This window comes from Misgurnus anguillicaudatus, chromosome 14 (assembly GCF_027580225.2).
Source record: "Misgurnus anguillicaudatus chromosome 14, ASM2758022v2, whole genome shotgun sequence".
Lineage (NCBI taxonomy): Eukaryota > Metazoa > Chordata > Actinopteri > Cypriniformes > Cobitidae > Misgurnus > Misgurnus anguillicaudatus.
In genome coordinates, this window is record NC_073350.2 from 4,550,134 (window position 1) to 4,569,378 (window position 19,245).

The following is a 19,245-nucleotide window of genomic DNA, read 5'->3' on the forward strand; positions in this document are numbered from 1 at the left end:
CTGTTGTGAAATAAATAGCTTTTTCTTCCTTATCTGCCAGGGTTAATTTGTTCAGAAATTGGAGGGTGTCATATGTAATGAGAGAGCGACCTTGCCCCCTTTTGCTGTGCCTCATGCCTTCAAAGAAATTAAATAAATCTTAGTGGCAACTGCCAGGTAAACAGAAATTGTACTGGGAAATACAGTTATCCAAATCAACATAATGAGGTGACTGCATCCTCTACTGTACACTGATCACATGACATTCACACAGGGCTTAGTAAACAGAGCTACACTGAAATCGGCCAGCTATAGCACACAGTAAGCATTTTAAGGCACCGTGGCATCATACAATTACTGTGCCACTGTAATTGAATGTACTTATTAGCAACAGAATGCATTAGTAATTAGCCAAGAGCTTGTAAACTGGTACTAAAGTAGCTTCATCTTCAGAAATATTTTCCACTATGCGAATAGGATATAAACTATAATAACAATAAGTTAAAGGGGTCCTAATATGCTTTTTCATCTTTGTTACTTCAGTTACAATGTTTAATTATAAAATAGATCTGCAAAATTACCCCACTCAAAGTTCACTGCAAAGGGAGATATCTACAATAACTTACGACTGATAATGGACTACACGAAAATTAACCATGGTTTTATCGTGGTAAAAGTGTAGTAACCATGTTTTTTTGGTGTATTGATTACTATCAGCAAAACTATGATTTTACTACACTAACTATGGTTTATCTATAGTTTTTGAAAACCATAGTTGTCAAAACCATGGTTATTTTGTGGTTACCATGGTTTTACTACAGTAACCATGGTTTTTTGGTTTTAACCGTAGTAAAACCATGGTTAATTTTCGTAAGGGTCTTCCTGGGTTTGTGAAATCCTAAAACCCTAAAATTAAATAAACCCCACAGCTTAAACTCACCCAATGTCCTCTGTCACGCAAAACTGGACGAGACCACTTTGATTGGAACTCTTGCCAGAAATCTGTGTGAACACAGTTCTGCGTGTTGGACTGATGCCACTGTTTACATGTGAGAAGCTACAGCACACACTTCCTGATGAACTAAGTATGGTAAGGGGGCAGGGCATTTCTGAACTCTAATCCAAAGACCTTTAGAAATATCTAAAAACGAAAGTCCAAAAAGCTTGTCCGTTATGTGATAACATGAAGACTTTAGTAAGTTCCAGCTCATAGTAAGCCATTGAAATACATTGGGTTGGGGCAAAGAGCTGTGATTATTCCTTTTTTATATTTACAATATTTATATATCACACTAATATGTGTAGGTAGTATTTTATGTAGTTCTATCAACAATGTTTTCTGACCAATAAAATCCACTAATATTGTTAACATGTTTCATACTGCCCTCAAAGCTTTAAAATGCATCACGCTGTATCAATCTTTATAATCTTTATGCATGTTTATATTGTGCATGTTTATATTATATTGACTGTGTGCTGTGTTTATATATCTTGTTCCTCTTTGATTTATAAATGTACAAAGAACAAGATTTAAAAGAGACTTATAATCCACTTCTTTAATTAATTTATTATAAATTATAATAATACCCTTTGGCTCAGTGTTATTTTCTTTTTGTTATTAATATGCCATCTTCATCACTTTCAATTATTATTACTCCCTAAAGGTATTTATGTATGCATTATATTAATACATTAATTTAATGCATTTAATTTAATTAACCAGCAGAATCACAGTGCCAAAAACACTCCACTCATACGTTTTATGGATAAATATGCACTAAATACCGCCATCGCATTTAATAGCCTCTCTAATTACACAATAATGGATGAATCTGCATTAAGAAAAAGTTGCTAACGTCTTTCTTAGCCTGACCCATTTTCTATCTCCTAAATGTATTAAATGAATGAGAAATAATACTCTACAAACGCATTGATGCACAAAGTGATTTGATTATGATGTATTGCTAATATACAATCTTATTTTTTAAATGTCTTAAGTCCTAAAAGAGCAGTCACAACTAAGGCCGTAGCCAGGATTTTTCAAATACCGAGGACAATTTCTGTCCATGAAGTGCCTTGTTAAACTCGGTTGCATGTGAATAAGTTTTTGCATGCAATGCATAAGCTGCTGAGTGTGTTAAACAATCAAAACAGTCTCTTTATTTTGAATGTGACATGATGTTTTAGTTCAGGCCAAGTTATGATTCAAGTGTACAAGCTGGTCTGAGCTGCCAGGTTAATAACAGAGACTATATTTGTTGGAGACTTAAAGTCAAATGTCATGTCCCAGCACATTTTCTAAAAGCGGCAGTGATGGCAGACTACACTTGTGATTAAGGTAATGTGTGTGTGACCTATTTCAATACCAGTTTTAATCATAAAAACAATCCCTAGAGTATTTTATTGTGATTTTCCAAACTTAGACATCTGGACATTACAGTGGACATCTACGGTGTTTTTGAGGAAATTGTGTTTTGGTTTCAATATTCTATTCCTGTTGACCCTATAAAAACATGTCTGCCTTTTAATGGTAAAGACATACTGCAGTGCAAAATTAGCCCTAGAAACCTAAGCGAATCCAGTGTAATTGTGCTCCACACCGGTTACAAATTATCAGGCTTCTGCACATGTAGACGACGAACAAAGATTGGGCAGCCCCCCCCTCGATCATAATCAGCCCTGCCAATCGATAGGCTCTCATTGTTGTATTTTCAGCTTGATAGAGCTCATCCCTCATTGGTCGACTGCGTCTGATACTGAGCGACGGACGCCATCAATTCATGCCTGGCAAAAGCAGCTGCTGTTTTTGTATTTCCCTGTAATCTTGCAATGAATTGTAAAATACAGAGTGCTACAGAGAGCCTGTGTAGAGCAGAGCCACCATCAGCTGCATTGAAGTGCTTGTGAAAATGGGCTGAGATAGAGCTCATCGCTGAAGGGATATTATGAGCTACCAGACACAGGCAGCCTGGAGGCTGAGCAACTTAGCATGACTGAAAGAGTGGGGGAGGAAGCCAAACGCTGCATGCGGTACAAATAGCTTCTTAGATCTTACATCGTCTATCCAATGCGCACACGGGGAGATGTCACATGAGGCTAAGAAACACAAACGACATTTAATCTCGCAGGAGAAGCTAGTTTGTCTGAAATGTCACGTTCCTCGCAGCTGTTACAGCTGAGTGACGGCTGTAAATAATGAGGAAAATTGGCAAATTAAACCTATAAAATACAGCACAGCATGCATGAGATTGTTATTCATTTATGATATTTACTATTGTTATAACTATCTACAGCAGTGCTACAACAATGGCTGAGAATATATATATATATACTATGCCAATATCCAGGCCTACAACACAAAAAAACTGCTCAAAATGGCTACCAGATGTCGTTTTATAGAGTTAGGCTCCTACCAAATCTGGAAAAGCATCATATAACTACATAAATAAACATCATAAATGGTATTAACATGAAGCAAATATATCACACTATTGATTAAATTAGTAAATCATAAATATTGCAAACAAAAACCATGGGAATGGCAAAATTAAAAATGGCAGCACTCTTCCTAATGGGCAAATGGAAGTGTCACGGAGTGACTTTGTAAGGGCGGAACCGAAAGTACACTCTTAAGAGAAATGGTTCTATATAGTACCAAATAAGGGTTCTTCAGCTTGTAACAATAGCAGCACCCTTTCTGGTACTATATAGAACCCTTTTTTAGATGGTTCTATATAGAACCTTGCCTTGAAAAAGTGCTAAATAGAACCTTAGTGGTGCTATAAAGAACCCTTTCATTTATCAGCAGTCAGAAGGATTATTTTTTATTTGTTTTTTCTTATTTATAGCACTTTATAAGGTTTATCAGTTTAAAAACAGAACAGCAAGACATCAGAACATACTTTTATTTTCATTTTTTCATTACATGAGGTGTCATACAATAATAAATATTTGCATTAAAATCACAATCAGAATAAATATATGAATTATTATGCAAATATAACAAATCACTACTCAAATAAGATATGGATGTTAAATAACAGCTTCAATATTAAACAAAGTAACAATAAAATTTGGCAATTAAAATAATTTTAAATAGACAACAATTACATGAAATCAATAAAATCATGATATGCAACATCAAAACATGCAAATGATAATAAATCCTGAATATTAACATATTATTGACATTACATTCAGATGTATACATTTTAGCACAAACAGATCGATGACATAGAATACAAATGAATGGGATGTTTATAATGCATTATTAACTGTAAAAATAAAAGTCAATAGGATTGTGTCAATCTTTGTAGAATCTCACCAAAAAAGTCCATATTATTTTCTTTACGGGATCATCCAATACTCCATCTAATGTTCTTTGTTTTGTTGAAATGATGCTGAACATTTAGTCAGATAAGAGTAAGATAAGAAATGGTCTGCTATTGTCATGTTGATCTTGAGATGCAGGCTGTGAATAACACAGATCTCCTCCACCTGGCTGTGGTCATCATCATACAAGGTTGAGCATCAGGCTGAACAAGATTTGGATCTGTTGGAGATGGGAGAAAGGATAAGACATGGAGACAAAACAAGTTAATATTAGCCTGGAGTTTGCTAACATACTGTATGTAAAACATGATTTGACAGTTTTAATATGACTCTGCTCAAGATACCTGTTTTGTCCGTAAATAGGTGAATGCTTGGTGAAAGATTTATTTATAAATTGAATTCACTCAATTCACATAAACCACTGTTATCAAGCTAATGGCAGACCTGCAGAGCTTCACTCATGATCCACCTACAACAGATAGACAAAAATAATTCTGTTATCACAAGTAAATGTGCCACAAGATCACACACACAATCTCCAAAATGTTTAAACAGTAAATAACTATTATTTTAATGCCAGCATTGAAAGTAACATGCATACATCACCTTTAAAAACAGGATGTGTCTTTCATATCAAGTGGTCATATGCACTGCCTTCACTCCCAGTAAGATTACCTCACATATGAAAACTAAACACATGTTGTACCACATTCTTTTCATAATTAGTTTAATAAACTTAATGTAAAATATACATGTATATGCTTGATAACAAACACTATAACAAATCATTATCCTAAGTCATTGTTAAAGCAGAGTCCTCTAAATATATCATTTAAAACAATATGAAGATTACCTGCTTTAAAGGGAATGAAGCTTACAGTATGTTGACCTGTTATAAAAGAAATAAAGTACATCAAAAACACACAAAACCTCAATTTACTAAATGTTTAAACAGTAAATATTATTATTTTAATGCCAGGATTGAAAGTAACATGCATACATCACCTTTAAAAATAGAATGTGTCTCTCGTACAATCTAAAAAATGCTGGGTTGCTTTTAACCCAGGGCTGGGTCACTATTGGACAGAACACACTGCCTTCACTCCCAGCAAGATGATTACCTCACATATGAAAACTCTGAAATATCAATAAAAAAACTAAACACATGTTGTACCACATACTTCTGATAATTAGTTTAATAAACTTAATGTACACATGTTTATGCTTTATAACACTTTAACAAATCATTATCCTAAGTCATTGTTAAAGTAGAGTCCCCTAAATATATCATTTAAAACAATATGAAGCTTACCTGTTATAAATGGAATGAATTTTACGTATAAAGTTGACCTGTTATAAACGATATAAAGTACAATAAGAACACACAAAACTTCAATTTTCAAAATGTTTTTAACAGTAAATAACTATTATTTTAATGTCAGGATTGAACTACCCAGTCTCACAAAGTTTCGTTATATAGTCACGTATTTTTTTGATTCTTTTTTCGTGCTATTATCACGAAATTTCGTGTTTTTTCGTAGTCGTACAACGAACTCCCGTTTTCGTGCGATTATCACGCACTGGTTACTCGACTGCTTCTTCCCACCTCTAAACCATTGTCGCTTCGGTTTAGGGTTAGATTTGGTGCTTGCATTAGAATGTCACTTAATATATTGATCTATACTATTTTTCCTGATTTATTTTTTTATATGTCGCCTGGCGTTAGGGTTAGAGTTGGGTTTGGTTAGGGATGTCATTTTATGTAAATCTAACCCTAAACCGAAGCGACAATGGTAAGAAAATAGGACAAAACAGTCGAGTAACCAATACGTGATAATCACACGAAAACAGGAATTCGTTATACGACTACGAAAAAACACGAAATTTCGTGATAATAGCACGAAAAAAGAATCAAAAAAATACGTGACTATATAACGAAATTTCGTGAGACTGGGCTGGATTGAAAGTAACATGCATACATCACCTTTAAATACAGTATGTGTGTCTCATATCAAGCGATCATACGCACTGCCTTCACTCCCAGCAAGATTACCTCAAATAAAAAAACTCTGAAATATCAATAAAAAAACTAAACACATGCTGTACCATATTCTTTTCATAATTAGTTTAATAAACTTAATGTAAAATATACATGTATATGCTTTTGAACACTTTAACAAATCATTATCCTAAGTCATTGTTAAAGCAGAGTCTCCTATCATTTAAAACAATATGAAGCTTACCTACTTTAAAGGGAATGAAGCTTTCAGTATAAAGCTTACCTGTTATAAAATAAATAAATTACAATAAGAACACACAAAACTTCAATTTTCAAAATGTTTTTAACAGTAAATGATTATTTTCCTCTCTTACCTGTTTGTGATGTTAGTCTGCAGGCAGTTCAGCAGGACTGATGATTCAGGGGTTTTACAGGTGAAAATAATCAAGAGGCAGCTTGAAAATAACTGACTAAATTTAAAATCAAAAAAGGAGGGAAAAAAGAACCATTTTGCCAAGACAAAGAACCATTTCAGCAAAAAAGGGTTCTTCAGTAAGCTATGGTTCTATATAGAACCTTTACCATCATTTCAGAACCTTTGAAGAACCATTTTTCATAAGAGTGTAGGAGAGAGAAGTTCCGCCCGGACCTAGATGCTCAAACACCCATCACTTCCAGAAACCCCGGGCAACCGAAAATCGAGTGATATCGGCAACAGGTGTGCTAGCGGGCGTGGCGAACACGGATTGGGCAATTCGGACGGCATGAGGAGTATAAAGAGGACGTTGGAAATACAGGAAGTGAAGTTAATTTCCAAGAGATACCACGGGTGAGACGGAGTGTTTGGGTGACTTGAGACAGGGAGAAGTGGATACGTATGTACACTGAGGATTCTTTGTTGTGAAAGGGCTACGTACACTAAAGGTCCGTGGGAAACCCGATAACGGGGTGGACAAAGGACATTATCTCTTTGGCACCTGTGAGTAGCTGAGTAGCCGGAGAAACGTCACCCGCCGGCGCAGCCAGAGACACGTCACCCGCCGGCGTGGCAACAACAGAACTGTGGGACTCATTTTTGTCACAATGGACATGTTACAGCCCCTGTTGTTGTCCCACCCCCCCCCCCCCCATTGTTTATTATTTTTGTTAAATCACCCAAATCCGTTTGTCACTTATGTTTGTTTGCCTTTGATGTTTATTGTAGTGTTGTCGTGGGTGTTCTCTGTTGTGCAGTCTCTTGTGCCTCGTGTTTAATGTTTTGTTTTATGTCGTCTGGAGTACGTCTTTAAAGAAGGGGGTACTGTCATGGGCTTGCCAGACCTTTTGGTACTAGACTCAGGTCTGAGTGTATCTGGCAAGACCATGACAGTACTATGTTCTGTGTGGGGACATGTGGAGTCATATTGTGTGTGTGGCTTCCACGTGTTCCCAGTGTCTTGTCGCTGTCATGGTCTTGCCAGACCTTTGGGTAGATTCAGGTCTTATTTCAGAGGGCAAGATTATGGCAGCATTGTGTTCTGTGTGGGGACACGTGTTTCACATTATGTATTTGTGTCACGTGTTCCCAGTGTCTTGTCACTTTCACCCTACTCCCTTATGTACTTGTGTCTTACGTAATTAATTATGTTCACCTGTTCCCCATTGATGTGGTGTCTTTATATTGCCCTCTCGTTCTCTGTCGTGTGCGCGTTCGTTGTCTAAAGTTGTCTTGCTTCAGTGTTTCATGTTCTCCGTGTTGCTGAAGATCTGTTCCTGGATTAGTGTTTATTTGTTCCAGTGTTTGTTTCTGAGTCCGTGTTCATCATCGTGTTTATTACCTGTTTTTCCCCCACGTGGGATTTTGTGTTTATTCATTAAACAAACTTTCAGTTTATTTATTATTTAAGTCGTGTCTGCGTGTGGGTTCTCTCTTCATTAATTGTAACGTGACAGGCATAGGCAACACATGGGCACAGCGGCATTTTGCGGTGGGGGACACAGGGCAAAAAACGGAATTCACGACCAGGTTTCATTTGCATGACCCATCAATGGTTTTATGTCACCATGCGCTCAGTTAATCTACCAATGAGTCTAAACGCAACCCCGCATGAAGTTGTTCATCCCTGGTGTTGGGTTTGAATTGGGGCCCATAGGTTTTTGTATGATTCAAACCATACAAATTAGGCACCTCGTAAAATACTTGTGAATTTACGATTCAAAAATACAGTTTTGCACAAGAACAAAACAATGTGGTAATATTATCTTGTCTATAGTAAAACTTCTGCAGTCACACTATTCCGAGATTTCGAAAGGTATAGTGACTTAATTTGGACACTGTTTACTATAAAATGAATAAAATGTTTAACACAAACGATATGTGTGTCTTTTCGAGATTGAATTTATATGTAAGAGGTAAGGTAATAATTAAATATTTCCTAAATATCTGACAGAGAACAGAAGGCAATGCCAAGGAGGAAAAAAAAACATTTAAAACAACCTTGTGAAGTTATATCAGATGATTAATGACTAAAAACAAAAAGAAACTCATTATGAATTCTTACCACTATATGACTTCAGAAGACGTTTTGTGCCTGAGTTGTGTGGACTTATTATGTATCAGCCTAGACTAAACATAGACCCATTATTGTTGACTAGTTTGTCGTGTGTGGTCCAATCAGACTCCATGGGGACATTGGCCATCATCGTGGCTCCTGTGTGATTGGCCCTCCCAGCAGGTGAAAAGGACAAAATGATCTCTCATCACTCATCTTTAGACCGAGTCTGGCCGTGGTCCCTGGTTATGGTTTCTTTGTTCTTTCTCAGTATATGATGAGAGGCAGGCAGCAGTAATGGCCCTTCAGTCAGGCCCTGCTGCACACACTCAAATCACTGAGGTAATTATCCTCAATCAAAGAGGCCAGAAAAATCTATTGACACTTAAACATCCTGTGCAGTGGGCGATTTCACCTTCATTCAGCCGGGTTCTCTGACCGGGCTCGTTCTCTCTGACTTTGACCCAGTCGTTAATGGCAATAATTTGGCTAATTCCCCTGGCTTTTCAAGGCGAATTTTCCAGCACAGTGAGTAAGAAGCAAAGCACTGATATAGAGATATTGAAATAGCATTTTAGATTTTGAAATCTGAAAATCATTGAGTAAAGCCATTTTAAGAATTAAAATTAAATTAAAAATAAAATTTTAGTGGAGCAAAACTCACTAACACAATGCATCATTGTTGTAGGTGGTTGCCAGGGCATTGCTACAGTAAGAACAATAAGTTTAGGTTTAGGTTAGGGGAAGGGAAAAGAATATACAGGTTGTACGGTATGAAATGCATTATGTCTATGGAATGTCCCCACAAAACCTGGAAACCAGAATGTGTGTGTGTGTGTGTGTGTGTGTGTGTGTGTGTGTGTGTGTGTGTGTGTGTGTGTGTGTGCGTGTGTGCGTGTGTGTATTCTTCTCTTTTTAAGTTATATAGGCTAAACCGCCTTTCCATTGTACACTACATTTGGATGCGACTGTCAGAGTTCTTCCCCTAGTGGCACGTAATGAAATCTCAGTTTAATCTTAAATCTGTTTTAACATGGTATAGAAGCTCATTCCAGCACAACACCCTTAAATCTACGACTATAGTTAATAATTTACTTATTAGTAATCAATCGGTTTAAAAGGTCACATTCTTTCTGATCCCATTTTTTAAACCTTAGTTAGTGTGTAATGTTGCTATAATAGCATAAATAATACCTGTAAAATGATAAAACTCAAAGTTCACTGCCAGGTGATATATTTTTTTTTAACAGAATTCGCCTTTCAAAGCGAACGGCCGGTTTGGACTACAGCCCTCTACTTCCTGCTTTAATGACGCCAGTAGAACAATTTGTTGAATAAACTTCGCCCACAGGAATACGTCAGTCACCAGCTAAGCTAACGGCAAGCTAAGCTGCTATCGAATCACAACACACGAAACAAACTACAGAATCAGAACTCGATACGTATTTCTGAAGGAGAACAAGGAAGACATCAGACCGTTTTTAGGACAGTAAAAACGGCGCTATACAGATGAACACATGTTATATTGCGCACTGTAAACACAATCAAAGCTTGAAAATCACAGAAAGAACGGGACCTTTAAAGGATTTAAGTGTTCCTGATAAAGTTAAACAAAAAAAGATGAATATTTTTTACCTTGCAAACAGTGTTTTGATTGAAACACATTAAAATACATCACTTCCGGTCAGCGTGTTGTGACACTACCACACAAGACGCATGTTTTAACCGCTCAATATATATTTTATGGTTTTATGTATATTTGAGTTTTAACTAGGTTTTACATGTAGTCTTAGCCATTTTATTCCATTTTATCTCTTACTTTTAATTTGTGTGTATGTCTTTTATTTTGATATGGTTTACCTTTCATGTGAGTGATCACATGACAGGAAACAGGAAGTAACCCTATAAAAGGAAGTAGCATAGAGCACATGGGTAGCATATGCTAAAGCTAATTCATTGCTGGATTGAGGAGTTTCTTTCTTTGTGGACTTACCCTTCCAGACATCTTTTGTGGATTACACTATCACTGGATTGTATATACACTGGAGAACACTTTGCACATTTGGACTTTTAACACGCTTGAACTTTTAGATTGTTTTAGGTTTGATTTTCTTGTATTCCTTTCTTTTAACAGTCTTAAGTTTTATGTGTTGTTTTAAGTTCATTGTGATCTTGTAAATACACTTATTTAATTTCATTTCACTTGTTTGTCATCCTTTTAACATTGTTTTAACCTCACACGGTAAGATCTGACCCCTTTTAACTATTTGTAACTCAGCTGATAGGGCTGATTGTTACCGTGTCACATGCGGTGTAGTCACAGAAGTTTATTCATTTTTTTGATGCATCCAAAGCTCAAATTGGATGCGATAATTGTGCACCCACAGATGGTTGGCACCCCACACAGCCCCTTTCCATCTCTCCTTATGGTTTATAGGGCATCATTTGTTATGTACAGTGGAAAAGTAAAATGAACCACACTGATTTTAAATCAGACAAAGATGACCGGTGGGATGGATAAAGATGATTGGAAGGCCACATTTGGCCCGTGGGGCGCCAGTTGACTAGCCCTGCTATAGATGGTTTCATTGGATGCACGTGATACACGTCTGGATCCGAACCTTACTTCCGGTTTCGTTTTTTTAATGCTCTGACTAGTTGCTAAACTGATCTCTTGAACAAATGCCTCGTCGAAAATAACAAATGTTTTGGCTTCCTAGGTAATCTATGTGTTGTTTTTTTGCTTGTTATATAAATAAACTACGTTTAAAGAACTTTGCTGTTATTTATTCTTAGCGGAGTTTACCGGAAGCTACGTGCAGCCGCTTGTTTATGTTGTTACTGCTGAAACGGTCTATACCAGGGGTTCTCAAAGTCCGGACTCTGGTCCGGATCCGGACCCGACGGGAACTTGATCCGGACCCGCGTCCACTTCATATTACAAGTGCATTAATTTATATGTGATTGATTTAATGTGTGCATTTGCTACTTTACAAATGCATATTAAACTTGTCAACCATTCGTTTAGTTATTTTTTCTTTTTAGATTTAAGAGTATTCCTGGTCCGAAAATAAAACGAGTTATTTAAAAATTTCCTGTGTGACGCTGTAGCCATCACACCCAGATATTATGCACAGGTACTTCATGTACTACGGTTTTTGATCAGTAAATCCTTATCGATCTGAAATCACTGTTGGTTTGAGTCGTTTAAAACATGCATTTGAAAAAGCAACACTCATCAAACATAATCACTATACATGTTCTTTATTATCATGAAAATACCTGAAAAGGTTTGAAGAACAGCAATATTAATTTATCCTTAAGACATTTCCTGGAGCTGCGTGTGTCTGGTTCTTCGTCTGCAGCGCATATTGAGTTTCTGCACGAGAGCGCCCCCTGGCTTATGGATTTAGCGTCATTTCACCGTAATTCATTGAGAAGCATAGCAAGCATCATCAGCCAATTTATAGGTGCACCCCTAATTTTGGTCAGTGTCTCTGCCTACCAACCACACTTTTTTTGCCACGGTTTATGCGGTTTATCTGATGGAGAACAAACTATGCCATTTCTCTAATTAGGTTGCTCTGTATTTTGCACCTGGTTACTTTTGGCATATTTCTTGTGTTTATGTTTAAAAAAAATTTTTTACTTTAAATGCAAAATACACTTATGTTTTTCCCAAACTGTTGTGTTAATTTGTTTTATAAACAAATGATTTACATAAAGTTTTTCCGGACCAATGAAAATGATGAGAATTCAGATTTGGACCTTTGAATGTAAACTTTGAGAACCCCTGGTCTATACAGTACACTGTAAACAATTTGTTGTAATTATGCAGCTGGTTGCCAGGAACTTACTGTAGAAGATGAAGACTGCAAATGTTTCATGTTCATTTAACTTTGAACAAACTGTTGCCAGTAAATAACATACTGTAGATTTTACATTTAAGTTACTGGCAGCTAGTTGCCATAATACCCAGTAATACTGTAATTTCTACAGAAATGTTTTACAGTGTATGTGAAAAATCATGTTTTTTTAACCATACCATGCAAACACATTGTATTACACCAAATACACAAAATAATGTTGTTTTTAACAATGTAATAGGTGCTCTTTAAATCAAACATAAGCTACATCTGAACACAGTCAGGTATATAAGCATGTGTTTTACTTATGAGTGAAAAAACATAACTCATAATTTAGGGCTTGAAGCTATCACCTGACTGACTCCATAATATTGGGTGAACACAGATAATGAAGATTGCTGCTGTCAAAAATTGTCTAACTGAATGAATTGTAACTTATCACTTGTCAGGATAGTTAAAATGACTTGTAAGTCCTAGTTGATTAAACTTAAAAATGTAAGTAAAAAAAGACATACAAAAATTCCAAAATGCAGTATCCTTTAAAAAGATCCTAGTATACAGATACAGATATGTATACATTTGGTACCAATATGTACCTACAGGGAGTGCAGAATTATTAGGCAAGTTGTATTTTTGAGGATTACTTTTGTTATTGTACAACTACAGTGCTCTTGGTCAATTCAAAATGTTAACAAACCCTCAAACCTGAACATTTAAGTAGTAAAAGTGAAATTTTGGCTTTAATAAGAGAATATTTCTATGCATCATTATTAGGCAACTATTAGTGTGCAGAATTATTAAGCATCTAAATGAAAAACAAAGATTTTACCATCTCACTTGTTTTTTTTCAACTGTTAAAGTGAGAATAATAAACAAACTCTACATTTACAAAAAAAATAAAAATAAAACAAAAAATAAAAAAATATATAGACTCAGTGACCAATATAGCCACCCTTCTTTTCGATAACAGTCACAAGCCTTCCATTCACGGATTCAGTCAGTTTCTTGATCTGGTCTGAACCAACATTTTGTGCAGACGCAACCACAGCCTCCCAGACACTGTTCAGAGAGGTGTACGGTTTACCTTCACTGTAAATGTCCTGCTTAAGAAGGGATCAAAAGGTCTCAATAGGGTTTAAGTCAGGTGAAGAAGGGGCCATGTCATTAGTTTTTCATCTTTAATGCCTTTACTGGCCAGCCATGCAGTGGAGTACTTGTGATGTATGTGATGGAGCGTTGTCTTACAAAATAATCAGTCTTCTTGAAAGATGCAAACTTTTTCCTGTACCACTGCTTGAAGAAAGTGTCTTCTACATTACAGGCAGGCAGGCACAGACAGGTATTATTAAACATGAGCTTGTTGGACCTTTTTGGGTTGAAAATGGAAATAAAAAACAACTCTCAGACCTACTGCCAATTTTTAGAAGACACTTTCTTCATGCAGTGGTACAGGAAAAAATCTGCATCTTTCAATAAGACTTTTTTATGCAAGACAATGCTTCAGCACATGCATCAAAGTACTCAACTGAGTGGCTGGCCAGTAAAGGCCTTAAAGGTGAAAAACTAATGACATGGCCCCTTCTTCACCTGACTTAAAGCCTATTGAGACCTTTTGATCCCTTTACAGTGAAGGTAAACAGTACACCTCTCTGAACAGTGTCTGGGAGGCTGTGGTTGCGTCTGCACAAAATGTTGGTTCAGACCAGATCAAGAAACTGACTGAATCCGTGAATGGAAGGCTTGTGACTGTTATCGAAAAGAAGGGTGGCTATATTGGTCACTGAGTCTATATATATATATTTTTTTATTGTTTTATTATTTTTGTAATATGTAGTAGTATGTAGAGTTTGTTTATTATTCTCACTTTAACAGGTGAAAAAAACAAGTGAGATGGTAAAATCTTTGTTTTTCATTTAGTTGCCTAATAATTCTGCATACTAATAGTTGCCTAATAATGATGTACATAGAAATATTCTCTTAAGAAAGCCAAAATTTCACTTTTACTACTTAAATGTTCAGGTTTGAGGGTTTGTTAACATTTTGAATTGACCAAGAGCACTGTAGTTGTACAATAACAAAAGTAATCCTCAAAAATACAACTTGCCTAATAATTCTGCACTCCCTGTATGACTTACTAATATGCACTCTTTGTATACCTCTGAGGTACTTCTATGAAACTCTTTAGGTCAGGGGTGGTGAACCCTGGTTCTGGAGGGCAACTGTCCTACAGAGTTTAGTTCCAACCCGAATTAAACACACCCGAAAAATCTAATTAAAGTCTTCAGGATCACTTGTAAATGAAATTCAGGTGTGTTCGATTAGGGTTGGAACTAAACATTGCAGGACAGTGGCCCTCCAGGACCCACTCCTGTTTTAAATAGAAAGTTGTACTTTTTTTAAAGAGCACCACCCCAGTGACGGGTAGGGACCATTTATTTTTGACAGAGTAGAAATAAATGGGGAATAGAGTAAGTTTGTATTGATGAATTAGGTCCCAAATTGTGCATTACAATAGGCAAATTACAAAAAATAAAAGAAATGTCCAAAAAATGAAATAAATAAACATTACTTAGCAAGTCCAACTTTATTAACCTTATTCGGAAATTAGGCAACAGTCTTTGTGGATTGTGCGTTGTGCTTTGAAGTCTCTATTAACTGATTTTGCTCAAGCCAAATCTCTCCATGTATCTTTAGCATCCATTCGAGCAGTGCCAAGCAAGGTACAAATGCCTTCCTTCACAACAACCCAAACTCATTAAAATTCACAAAATATGTCAGAAGTTCTTCAGGCTGGATTTCATGGAACATATACCATTTGCCTTATACCACGAAAGCTTCCTGGAAATCCATTGTTTTCCTTCAAGCAGATAAACAAGGGGTTATTTAGCCCCTGATGGAAGAGAATAATGTTTCATGCATGGGAAAAGCTACATTTGCCGGTCAGGGCCACTGTGCTTTTCTTTCCCGGATAATTGTGCTCCATTTGCTAGCACAGCAAAGGATCTCCTCAACAGAATGACATTCCTCTACATGGGTTCAGTTCGCAGGGAACCGAAAGTTACAGAGACGCTTTTGCACATCCAAGGACCACCCAAAGTCATTTACTGACCATCTCATGCATATTCAGAGTAAAATCATCTGTTCAGATTGGAAACATTAAGAACTTAAGTTTAGTGGCTTTTGTTTAGAATTGTGCTGTATGTCAAGTAAACTACTACGTATCAAAATGCAAAACAGCATTTTTTATTATATCTTTAAAATTACTCGTTTTAGGCATGGGCAGAGCATGTGTATGGCTTAGCCTTCCCCTGGCTGCAGACTTAATGATTAGTGAATAAGAGGCTGTTTACACCTGGTATTAATAGATGCATTTTTGTTGATCGGATCACAATGAAGAGAGACACATTCCGGTTACACCTGGTATTTACATCTGTCTCTTTTGTCCACTTTCGACCATTTCTGTCCTGATTACTTTGAGGGGATGGTCTGTGGAGACTGTGGACAAGTCCCTCTGCTTTCATTTAAACACAAGCGGGAGAAATTATGAGTTTAAATTGAAGTGAACCAATATTATGTCAGAGTCGGCTGCTTGCGTTGTAAGGTAACATGCTGCATAGTGTTTTATACGTGTATATGTGCTTTCTCTTATATTTTAGTGTGTTAATGAAATAAACATGCACAACTTTCACACGCTCTTAAAATTAAACTTTAAAGGGGCCATGTCACAGGAATTTTTTAAGATGTCAAATAAATCTTTGGTGTCCCCAGAGCACATATGTGAAGTTTTAGCTCAAAATACCATATAAATAATTTATTATAGCGTGTTAAAATTGCCACTTTGTAGGTGCGTGCAAAAATGTGCCGTTTTGGGTGTGTCCTTTAAAATGCACATGAGAGAATCACAATGATAGTGGTTTGTTGAAATTGAAACTCAATTGTTCTGTGAATTATTTTTCTCTCTGCACTAAATGGCAGTGCTGTGGTTGGATTAAGGGGTGGTATTATTATAATAAGAGCTCTTTATGACATCATAAGGAAAGCCACATTTTAACGACCTATTTTTTCATGTGCTTGTAGAGAATGGTTTACCAAAACTAAGTTACTGGGTTGATCTTTTTCAAATTTTCTAGGTTGATACCAGCACTAGGGACCCAATCATAGCACTTAATTATGGAAAAAGTCAGATTTTCATGCCATGGCCCCTTTAATGAAAAATGAGGAGAGCAGGCGCTTTGGTTTTATCAATGACAGCTTAAAGACTGCACTGTACACTGTGTGTTCACGCTTGAATTAAGATACGATGTAAAACATTGTGCTCTGTAAATCACATTAGATAAAAAGGCGGAGAGTAGGCGGTCTCTGTTGTTCGACCACATTCAACCACATGCAAGTCTACAACACAAGAGAAATCAGGTCAAATGTGTTTTCGACTACCTCTGAATTTGGTCCAAAGGGGACGAGCTCAAAACATTTTACACACCTTTTACACCTTTATTTAGCGTCGTCCACTTGTGATCCAATCTACAATAACACATCTTAATACCAGGTGTAAACAAACAGCCCCTAAGATTCGAATCTCTGTAAATTACTATTGGCTGCCATGCCAAATCACCCATACACTACGCCTGCTTTATTTTAAAATGAACATTAGTTTCTGAACATATCACTGTTTTTTAATAGATGTATATTATACTTTGTAGTATAGGTGTAACGTTTGGCTGTTGCTACATGGCAGGTGGCACCTTGGAGGTTTTGGAAAAAAAATGTAAATTTGGTTATGCATTTTAAGTTTGATTCTGCAGGGACAGAATGTTTACGTCTTAAATGTGAGAGCACTCGTGAATTGTTTTAAAGCGCAACACAAAATGCGAGGATGCCTGGAAGAAAACCTGCAACCCATGCCCCGCTTCCAGACTTTTCTTATTGGTCCATTGTTCTAGAACTGACATTGATGAGCAATCACATCAATATAGTTCTTTTTTGATAAAGAAAAACTGTGAAATTAATGCAAAGTAGAATAAAAAAGCATGTCTTGTGTGAATGGCTCCTTAGCCTTACCCTGGAGTTGATTCACTCTCTGCCTGTGAGTTTAGGATGATTTTTCTGTTCGATAAGTCTAAAGATGGTCTGAAATAAATGACAATGTGCCACAGACTTTTTGCCACTTGTAAAGCTTAAAGTTCTTGATGTAAACCAATAAATGTTCCATGGAAGCCTTGGAAATTGTAAAATGTGGTACTTCAACCAAAGCATTTATATTAAACACCCCAGCGGCTTAAAGACCCAAAGGATTATAGCTAAATGTGTGGAGTTTAAAACCCAACTCTCCTTCTTTGTCTCTCTCTTTGAGGTCGAGGTTAAAGAAACGTTTGCATTATGAACTGTAAAGTGATTGTCTTAATGAACCATCCTGTGGTAATGCAATTTACAAAGCAATTACTTTACGATCGTATGCCTCAAACATGAGTTTAACCATGTATGACATATTAAAATCTTCAAAACAGAAAACTGTCTGGTTCGACCCTTAATGTTAGTCAAGTGGGACTTTTCATTTCCACTCCCCATTTCCACTAATATAAGTAATTGTTTAGTTCATTAGTCTATTTAGCGAGGAATACATTTGTCAATTTTCAAAACGGTTCATCTAATGTTTGAGTTCTCTTATTGCTTAAGGCAATACTGTAGGTGATATATTGGCGCGATTCAATTATGCTAATGATTCCTCAAGAGCCTAACAAAGGGTGTTTTAATATAAACATGGGTGTCATAGAATATAAAAAAGTACACATGCTAAATGAAATGTGTCATGCAGTCTTTGACATCAATGATAGCAAAGACCTTTAAAAAGATACATATAATATTCAACCCATAATAATGGATCAACAGCAAATCAGTGTGTAATGTCGAATTGGTTTGACTTTTCTGGCGTGTATTGCATTTGCATTTTATGCATTTGGCAGATGATTTTATCCAAAGCAACTTACAGTGCATTACAATGCTTACCAAACGGCAAAAAATATTTTTTCTGGCCAAAAATATGTTTTAAATATATGCTAAATACATTTTGTAGAAAGTAAAGCTTAAAGGGATAGTTTTCTCATCCTCCTGTTGTTTTAAACCTGTATAAACCATAAGGCAATTTTGTTTATTTTCAAATATATTTAAAATTATATTTGAGGGGTTTTTTTTGTATTCGATGTATGAGATACATGATTTATCAATATTTATACAACAGTTTTTTCTGGTTCTCGAATCTGATTGGCTAAGAGCTATGCGATATTGTACTTATAACGGCACAGTAACCGCTTCACCTTTCGTATCATTCCGCCACCTAGTGAATGGAGGTCCTAAACAGGCTAATTTCTGAATGGAAAAACACAGACGCCCTGTTTTTAAACACTCTCCGTGTGTCTCATTAGTTCACTAGCTCATAAATCAGTCTGTGAATCCCCAATCGGAAGTTATTATTCTGTCAAAGATCAGCGCTCTTGGATGTTACGTTAAAGTTAATGGGAGTAATGTCTTGTCACATCGTGTG

At 36.3% G+C, this 19,245-nt stretch overlaps 1 long non-coding RNA gene across 2 annotated transcripts; it reads right to left on the minus strand.

The window, feature by feature from the left end:
* Positions 1–3,606: 3,606 nt before the first annotated feature.
* LOC129428951 (uncharacterized) lies at positions 3,607–7,374 on the minus strand. 2 transcript variants are annotated; one of them, XR_012373117.1, is made up of 6 exons: positions 6,685–7,374; positions 6,296–6,593; positions 5,624–5,661; positions 4,918–5,448; positions 4,656–4,780; positions 3,607–4,531 (listed from the first exon to the last, which is right to left on the minus strand). It is a non-coding gene; the product is annotated as an uncharacterized lncRNA (long non-coding RNA). The 2 variants fall into 2 exon arrangements; XR_012373118.1 differs by having other exon boundaries at positions 4,656–4,986; positions 5,433–5,661; positions 6,685–7,369.
* Between the last annotated feature and the right edge of the window lie 11,871 nt (positions 7,375–19,245).